This window comes from Megalobrama amblycephala, linkage group LG10 (genome assembly GCF_018812025.1).
Source record: "Megalobrama amblycephala isolate DHTTF-2021 linkage group LG10, ASM1881202v1, whole genome shotgun sequence".
In the NCBI taxonomy this organism is placed as follows: Eukaryota; Metazoa; Chordata; class Actinopteri; order Cypriniformes; family Xenocyprididae; genus Megalobrama; species Megalobrama amblycephala.
The window spans coordinates 2,738,052-2,745,000 of record NC_063053.1 but is presented as its reverse complement, the minus strand read 5'-3'; the positions used below and the strand labels follow the sequence as shown (position 1 = coordinate 2,745,000).

General features: G+C 36.5%; 1 long non-coding RNA gene across 3 annotated transcripts in view; it reads left to right on the top strand.

Moving 5' to 3' along the window:
- LOC125276466 overlaps positions 1 to 5,655 on the top strand; it is a 44,739-nt gene extending 39,084 nt beyond the window's left edge. For 2 of the 3 annotated variants that reach the window (XR_007186674.1, XR_007186672.1), the window contains exon 8: positions 913 to 3,344. This is a non-coding gene — a long non-coding RNA (uncharacterized LOC125276466). Of the gene's footprint in view, positions 1 to 912; positions 3,345 to 4,085 lie in introns of those variants that run through there. The other variant, XR_007186673.1, reaches the window with a different exon arrangement.
- The last annotated feature ends 1,294 nt before the right edge of the window (positions 5,656 to 6,949 follow it).

Below are 6,949 nucleotides of genomic sequence, written 5' to 3'. Positions count from 1 at the left end.
ATATGGTAATTACACTTTTTTTAAAAAGTATTTCCTACCGATTTCTATTACCTGGATCAGTATCCAGAAACAACTCATATTTAATTTTGATCATCATTTAAATGTTTTTTTCATAAAAATGTAATATTTCATATGCATGCTAATGGCGTAGTTGAGGAATTCTGTGGTAAATGGATAAAAAAAGTACTTAATATCCCTAAAAACAGCATAATCTATATCAAAATGAATTTCAATAAATTAAATATTGTTAAAAGTCACACATTATTTGTTGTTTGTCACATGTAGTAGATCATTTTTGTGCCATTGGTAATAGGAGGATTTTCTACCCGGCTACCTCCACAAGTATATTTAAACCTGTGGGAAGCACTGCTTTACATGACAATGTCGTTTTGGTGGCCTGAAAACACGAACTTTGAAAACGTGTTTCAAAGTGCAAGGTTTTGAAAACGGTCTCCGTGTAAACAACAAAGACGCGAATCTGTGAAAACAATGACGTCATGCAAATGCGTATTACATGTTCATTCTGTAGTGTTTCATCACCATCTACTGGCCTGCCAGCAGAATGCAGCGTTTTTGGTCGTTTTCACGGACTTGTGTGAATGGGGATCGTTTTGACAATGGTGTCGTCTGTACAAGGAAAACCCCTAACAGTACTAACCCTGCCATAAACAAACCAACACGGTAAACAGACCGAACAGGAGTGACATCCAGTGTGAATGTGGACACTTAGTATTTAGCTCTGTAATAATCCAGATAATGTAGTTGAACATCTTTACAATTTCCAGAAAAACTTGGGCAAATACTCCACATATGCTGCTGAAGTCTGTTGAGAAACTGTAAGAGTTGCTCTCAATGGGACACGGCAGTGATATGATGAAATGGTTTCCACAGATCTGTTTTCTTTTCCAACAGGGATTTTTATCTGTAATGGAGAGTGAGATATGGCTGGAGTCCCGCTGAGCAGAAACTCGCATTACAGACGCAAAGCAGCGTGGGAAACCTGGGGTTAAGCATTGCACAATGCAACGTGGGACATCCATCTGTTTTGTGTCAACTCGCCCCAACGGTGCACCGTAGGCCAAAACATTTATAATGAGAAGAGACAAATATGAAGGGATTAGACATGTCAGTGTAATAGTTTGCACTTCAGACTTGATTTGAAATGACTTTGCATTTTCTGATTTAAAAATATATAATGGACTGTTTTTACAGCCTGTTTTTACATAAAGGGACTTTATGTAGAATTCAGAAACTCTTGGTATTAGCGACACCGGTGGCCGTTAAGTGAACTGCAGCCAGCGCCATATTGCTTGTGCTTATGTTCTTCGCTTAGAAGTAAAAAGAAGTTGGAAATACCCTTGCAGCTTTCCTCTCAATAACAAAATAAACACAAAAATGACAGAGGTGAGAAAACAGCAGTTCAGATATGTTTGCACCAGCTCTGCGATTCTCCGCCATCATGTCGACAGATGAGGTCATTACAATTACACTGTTATTATAGTTTCATTATAAAGTATATTTGAGACTATAGACTATATAAATCTGACTGTGTGGGAATATAGTTTGAATGAGTCCTTTTCTTTGAATGACACACTGACATTACTTTTATCCTGAACATTGTATAAGCATTAATTTCATGTGCCGTTGAAAGGAAGAGAGGATCTAGGGAGCGCATAAATGTCACATCCTTGATTTTTCCTGGCAAAAATGAGTCCTTCACATTAAAATCAGTCGACAGGCTTTCATAGACAACCTAGGAGGTCGGGAAAGGTCTCGTTTTTCAAGTTTCATTACAAGCTGTTCACACATTGGCAATACAAAAAGCGATTAACACTTGAAAATTCTTACATATAGCCCCTTTAAATTTATGAGGGCTTTGTGTTTTGGTTTGGACATTATATGGCAATGTAGAATTTTAAATTTATTCCAGCTGTGAGCATTTGATGTCTCAGGGCCAAATTAATTTCCAAAGTCAACGTTCACAAGTGACTGATTCTGCTGAAAGCACAGCGGATCACATATTCATAAGAGAAGCTGGTTTCAGTTGGTTTGGTTTTCATGCCCAACAGAAGTCAACATGTGGATTAATGATGTGCACTACTCCCATTAGACTAATAATGCCTCTGTAGTGTGTACTACGCAGTCAGACGCGCAAAGAAGTTCATCTCACCGTTTGTGTTTGTTATGCTAAATGATTCCTCGGAACAGGGCAGCATTAACAATAAATTTGATCATATGATGAAGACAAATATACTTTAATCTTAATCTACATACAGTAGATGTGCATTTACGCCAAAGCCACATTTGTTCCATACAGAAGCTTTTTGTTTTCATTTAATTATGATTTCAAGGTCCGAAACATATTACACAAGCACTTAAACATGAGTGATTCTTCTAGATACGCAATAGTTTTGCATAGTTTTGCAATGTAAACACGTTCTCCGCATCGCCACAAGGGGCGAAAGAGTGAGCTTTAGTCAAAACGGTCTTCTTCTAAAGTCAATTTTCACTTTCAGATCAACAATCATCATAGCAAGACTTAGAAGAGGATCTAACTAACAAAAAAATTGTAAATTTGACAAATATTTGCAAAGAAATAGCAAGTAGCAAGTAGAAAAACTGTAATAGTATTTCTTGTAAAACATACTCCAAGCTTTATTTACAACTTCAAAAAACCTATATATTATTTTGAAAAACAGTGTATTTGAAGTTAGTGAAAGTGGTCAAATGTTTCCAGCTAGCTTACTGAATATTAGCAGTAAATTGGAATAAAGCCCCGCTATCCATTTCTAGTTTCAACATTATTTCTTCTTCAGACATTCCCCTTTAAATGCATATCAGCTGTATGCAAAGTGAACCACATTTGGTTTTTGACCATTAAAAATGGGTAAAATGCAATAAATTGAACATGGAGTCGCTGAACCATATAGAATAAGAATTTAAAAAAAGTTTAAGAACCAGAATATAAAATTATATTGAGATATCTTCAATACTTTTTGACTTGCAGGCACCAAATTGGAAATGCAATATTTATAACACTATATAGGTATATTATATTCTATGCAAAAACAAGATCCATTTCTAGTTTCAACATTTATTTATATTTCAGATATTCCTCTTTAAAAGAAAAAAGTATCAGCTGTATGCAAAGTGACCCACATTTTGTTTTTGGCCACTGAAAATGGGTACAATTGACTAATTTACTCATGGAGTCGCATTAAGATCTCCATATCTGTGGCATTGTAACATATGGAGCCTTTAAAATGAAGATACCAAAAGAAATGTTTGTTAAAAACCAAAATATGAAAGGATATTAATACTTCTTGAGTTACAGGCATGCAAACTTGGGGCAGAAAACACAAGAAGTGCTTTTTGCCATTTTTTGAACTGTCATCGTTGACATATAATGAAACAAAGATTGATAAAGTTAACAGATTTTACTAATAGACCTACCAATCTTTTTGTAAAAATAAAATAATGATGCTGCCATCTTTCTAAAGTCATTTTTACACCCCTCTAATTTGGCTTCAAATCTCAGGTGAAAATTGTCATTTTGACCCGCCTCTAAAAAAAACAGTGGATTACTCAGTAAACATACATCTGTGACATTTAATATTTTGGCTTTCATCACTATTTATCTTTGTCTATCTTCAGAAAAAATATCATTAAAATCAAAAATTGGTTGATTTTTCCCGGAATTACCCGATTCACATTGTTTTCCCCCTTTTTTCTGATAAATGTATCAAATTAAGTGAGTTTATGCTTACAAAAAAGAAAATAAAAAATCTGCCAATTGGGTAAGAAACATCTTGATTCAAAAGGAAAACAATTTTTCCCATTTTAAGCATAAATTCACAATGTTGATACAAGAATTTTGTCATAAAACAAGACTTCTCATCTTATGTCATTTTGTGTCTTCAGGAACTGTATCTTAATTTAGTAATTTTAAGATATTTGCACTGGAAAGCAAGACAAAAATACTGAGGAAGAACGACAGTTTTTGCAGTTTTCACTGTGTTTGTGTACGTGTGCATGTTTTTGACCTAAGTTGTGTTATTGCTTAACACCTAACCTTTGTTTTTCAGATAAGTGCCGTGCTGAATAAGTGCCAAACTGTTAAACAAGTCTGTCCGCATTTGTTGACACAACGCCTCTCTTGCCAGCACTTGCAGGCCACGTCCTCCGGCTCCGCAGAGATACGCATCTGAACTCTCTCTGTATCTCTCCTGTCAGGCCGATTGGGGGCCAAACACAAACACCTCCTGACGCTCATGTAAGAAATACCATTTAGCTGAAGTCATGTTGGCTGTTGTGTAACTCGATGTGGGGCAAAGCAAAGACAGTGAACGTCACAGCAGGTCAAAGAATGTGAAGCAGCTCACAGTTAACCCTTTGGCAGATTAGTTATGTCACTTAATTTGTACCGTGGCATCTACAAACTAATCCGGAGAATCATTGACTGGCAGAGAGTTACTTTAACCTTGCTTGCAGGCTCTGTTCTGACTTGTGGCCAATGTGTTAGTTTGGTTTCATACCTGTGCCTTTGTTCAAAGTGAAACTAGCTTACAAGAATTATATCACTCTTTTCTGAAAAGAAAGAAAAAATAATATAAACTAATCTGGTTTGCTTGTCTTAGCTGGATGATTTTAGAGTTTCGGACCCTAAAAATACCAATGAAACTATTGTTATGGGTTAAATCAGGTAGAAATAGCTCTTTGAAATGACAAATGCTGGTTAAGACTTTTTTTTTACTGTGCACTATGACCTGTTAAACTAGATGAAGACCAGCAAACCAGCGTAGGTTTGGGTTTTTCATCAGGGTTCTTAGAAACCAATGAAAAGCCCCTTTAACTTGGTTTCCACATTCACTTTTGAATTGTTGCCAACGTGTTTGTTTGGTTTCCTAAATGTGCCTTTATTAGGTAGCTTATACTTAACCCATTGACAATATAAAGACTTCCTGCTGAAAGAAAGATTAAACAAGCCTTAGCTGGTTTTCTGGTCTCAGTTTGCTGATTTTAGAGTTGTTGTTTTTTTTGCCACTTTTTAGCTGGTCATACTGGGAGACCTGCTTTGTAGACCAGCTGAAGACTAGAAAACCATCTTAGGCTAGTTTACAATTGGGTTTTAGTTATGTCTGTGGCAAGAAACCCAACAAAACTAAAACCAGCCAACTGACTATCTAATGCACTTAGCACAGATTTTATAGCGTTTGTTTTCTTCAGAAGGGTTAACTATAAACTACTTAATTTAGTTTTGTTACAAAAAAAAGGGCACGGTTGTAAAAACCAAAGAAACACATTGGCAACAAGTCAAAATTGTATGTGGAAACAAGGCTAAAGAGGCTTTGGTTTGTCCTAAATAGCCCTAAATAAAAAATCTCAGGCTAGTTTAGGTTTTCTGCAGGGCTTGGCTAGCTCTGTATCTTTAAGAAACCCACCAAAATGAATAGTTGGGAGAAACCAGTGAAAGGTTGGTCAGTTTTGAATTGTTGCCAAAGTGTTGGTTTGGTTTCAAAACCAGCCCTTTGTTTGCTTTCTTCCTGCTGAAAGAGAGATTAGACCAGCCTTAGCTGGTTTTCTGGTCTCAGTTTGCTGGTTTTAGAGGGGTTTTGGCCAGCTGAAGACTAGAAAACCATCTTAGGCTAGTTTACAATTGGGTTTTCAGTAGGGATTGGTTATCTCTGTAGCAAGAAACCCAACAAAACTAAAACCAGCCAACTATCTAATGCACTTAGCACAGATTTTATAGCATTTGTTTTCTTCAGAAGGGTTAACTATAAACTACTTAATTTAGTTTTGTTACAAAAAAAAAAAAAGGGCACGGTTGTAAAAACCAAAGAAACACATTGGCAACAAGTCAAAATTGTATGTGGAAACAAGGCTAAAGAGGCTTTGGTTTGTCCTAAATAGCCCTAAATAAAAAATCTCAGGCTAGTTTAGGTTTTCTGCAGGGCTTGGCTAGCTCTGTATCTTTAAGAAACCCACCAAAATGAATAGTTGGGAGAAACCAGTGAAAGGTTGGTCACTTTTGAATTGTTGCCAAAGTGTTGGTTTGGTTTCAAAACCAGCCCTTTGTTTGCTTTCTTCCTGCTGAAAGAGAGATTAGACCAGCCTTAGCTGGTTTTCTGGTCCCATTTTGCTGGTTTTAGAGGGGTTTTGGCCAGCTGAAGACTAGAAAACCATCTTAGGCTAGTTTACAATTGGTTTTTCAGCAGGGATTAGTTATCTCTGTAGCAAGAAACCCAACAAAACAACTAGTTTGGAGAACCCAAGGCCTCTTTAGCCTTGTTTCCATATTCAATTTCCAAGAAAACACCAAAATAAGTTGGGAGAAACCAATGAAAGGTTGGTCAGTTTTGAATTGTTGCCAAAGTGTTGGTTTGGTTTCTTAACCATCCCTTTGCTTGAAGCAAAACTAAATCAGATAGATTATAATTAACCCATTAACAATATAAATCACTACCTGCTGAATAGCTGGTTATCTGGTCTCAGTTTGCTGGTTTTAGAGGGGTTTTGTCCAGCTGAAGACTAGAAAACCATCTTAGGCTAGTTTACAATTGGGTTTTCAGCAGGGATTGGTTATCTCTGTAGCAAGAAACCCAGCAAATCAACTAGTTAGGAGAAACCAAGGCCTCTTTAGTCTTGTTTCCACATTCAATTTTCAAGAAAACCACCAAAATAACTAGTTGGAAGAAACCAATGAAATGAAAGGTTGGTCAGTTTTGAATTGTTGCCAAAGTGTTGGTTTGGTTTCTTAACCATCCCTTTGTTTGCTTTCTTCCTGCTGAAAGAGAGATTAAACCAGCCTTAGCTGGTTTTCTGGTCTCATTTTGCTGGTTTTAGAGGGGTTTTGGCCAGCCGAAGACTAGAAAACCATCTTAGGCTAGTTTACAATTGGTTTTTCAGCAGGGATTAGTTATCTCTGTAGCAAGAAACCCAACAAAAC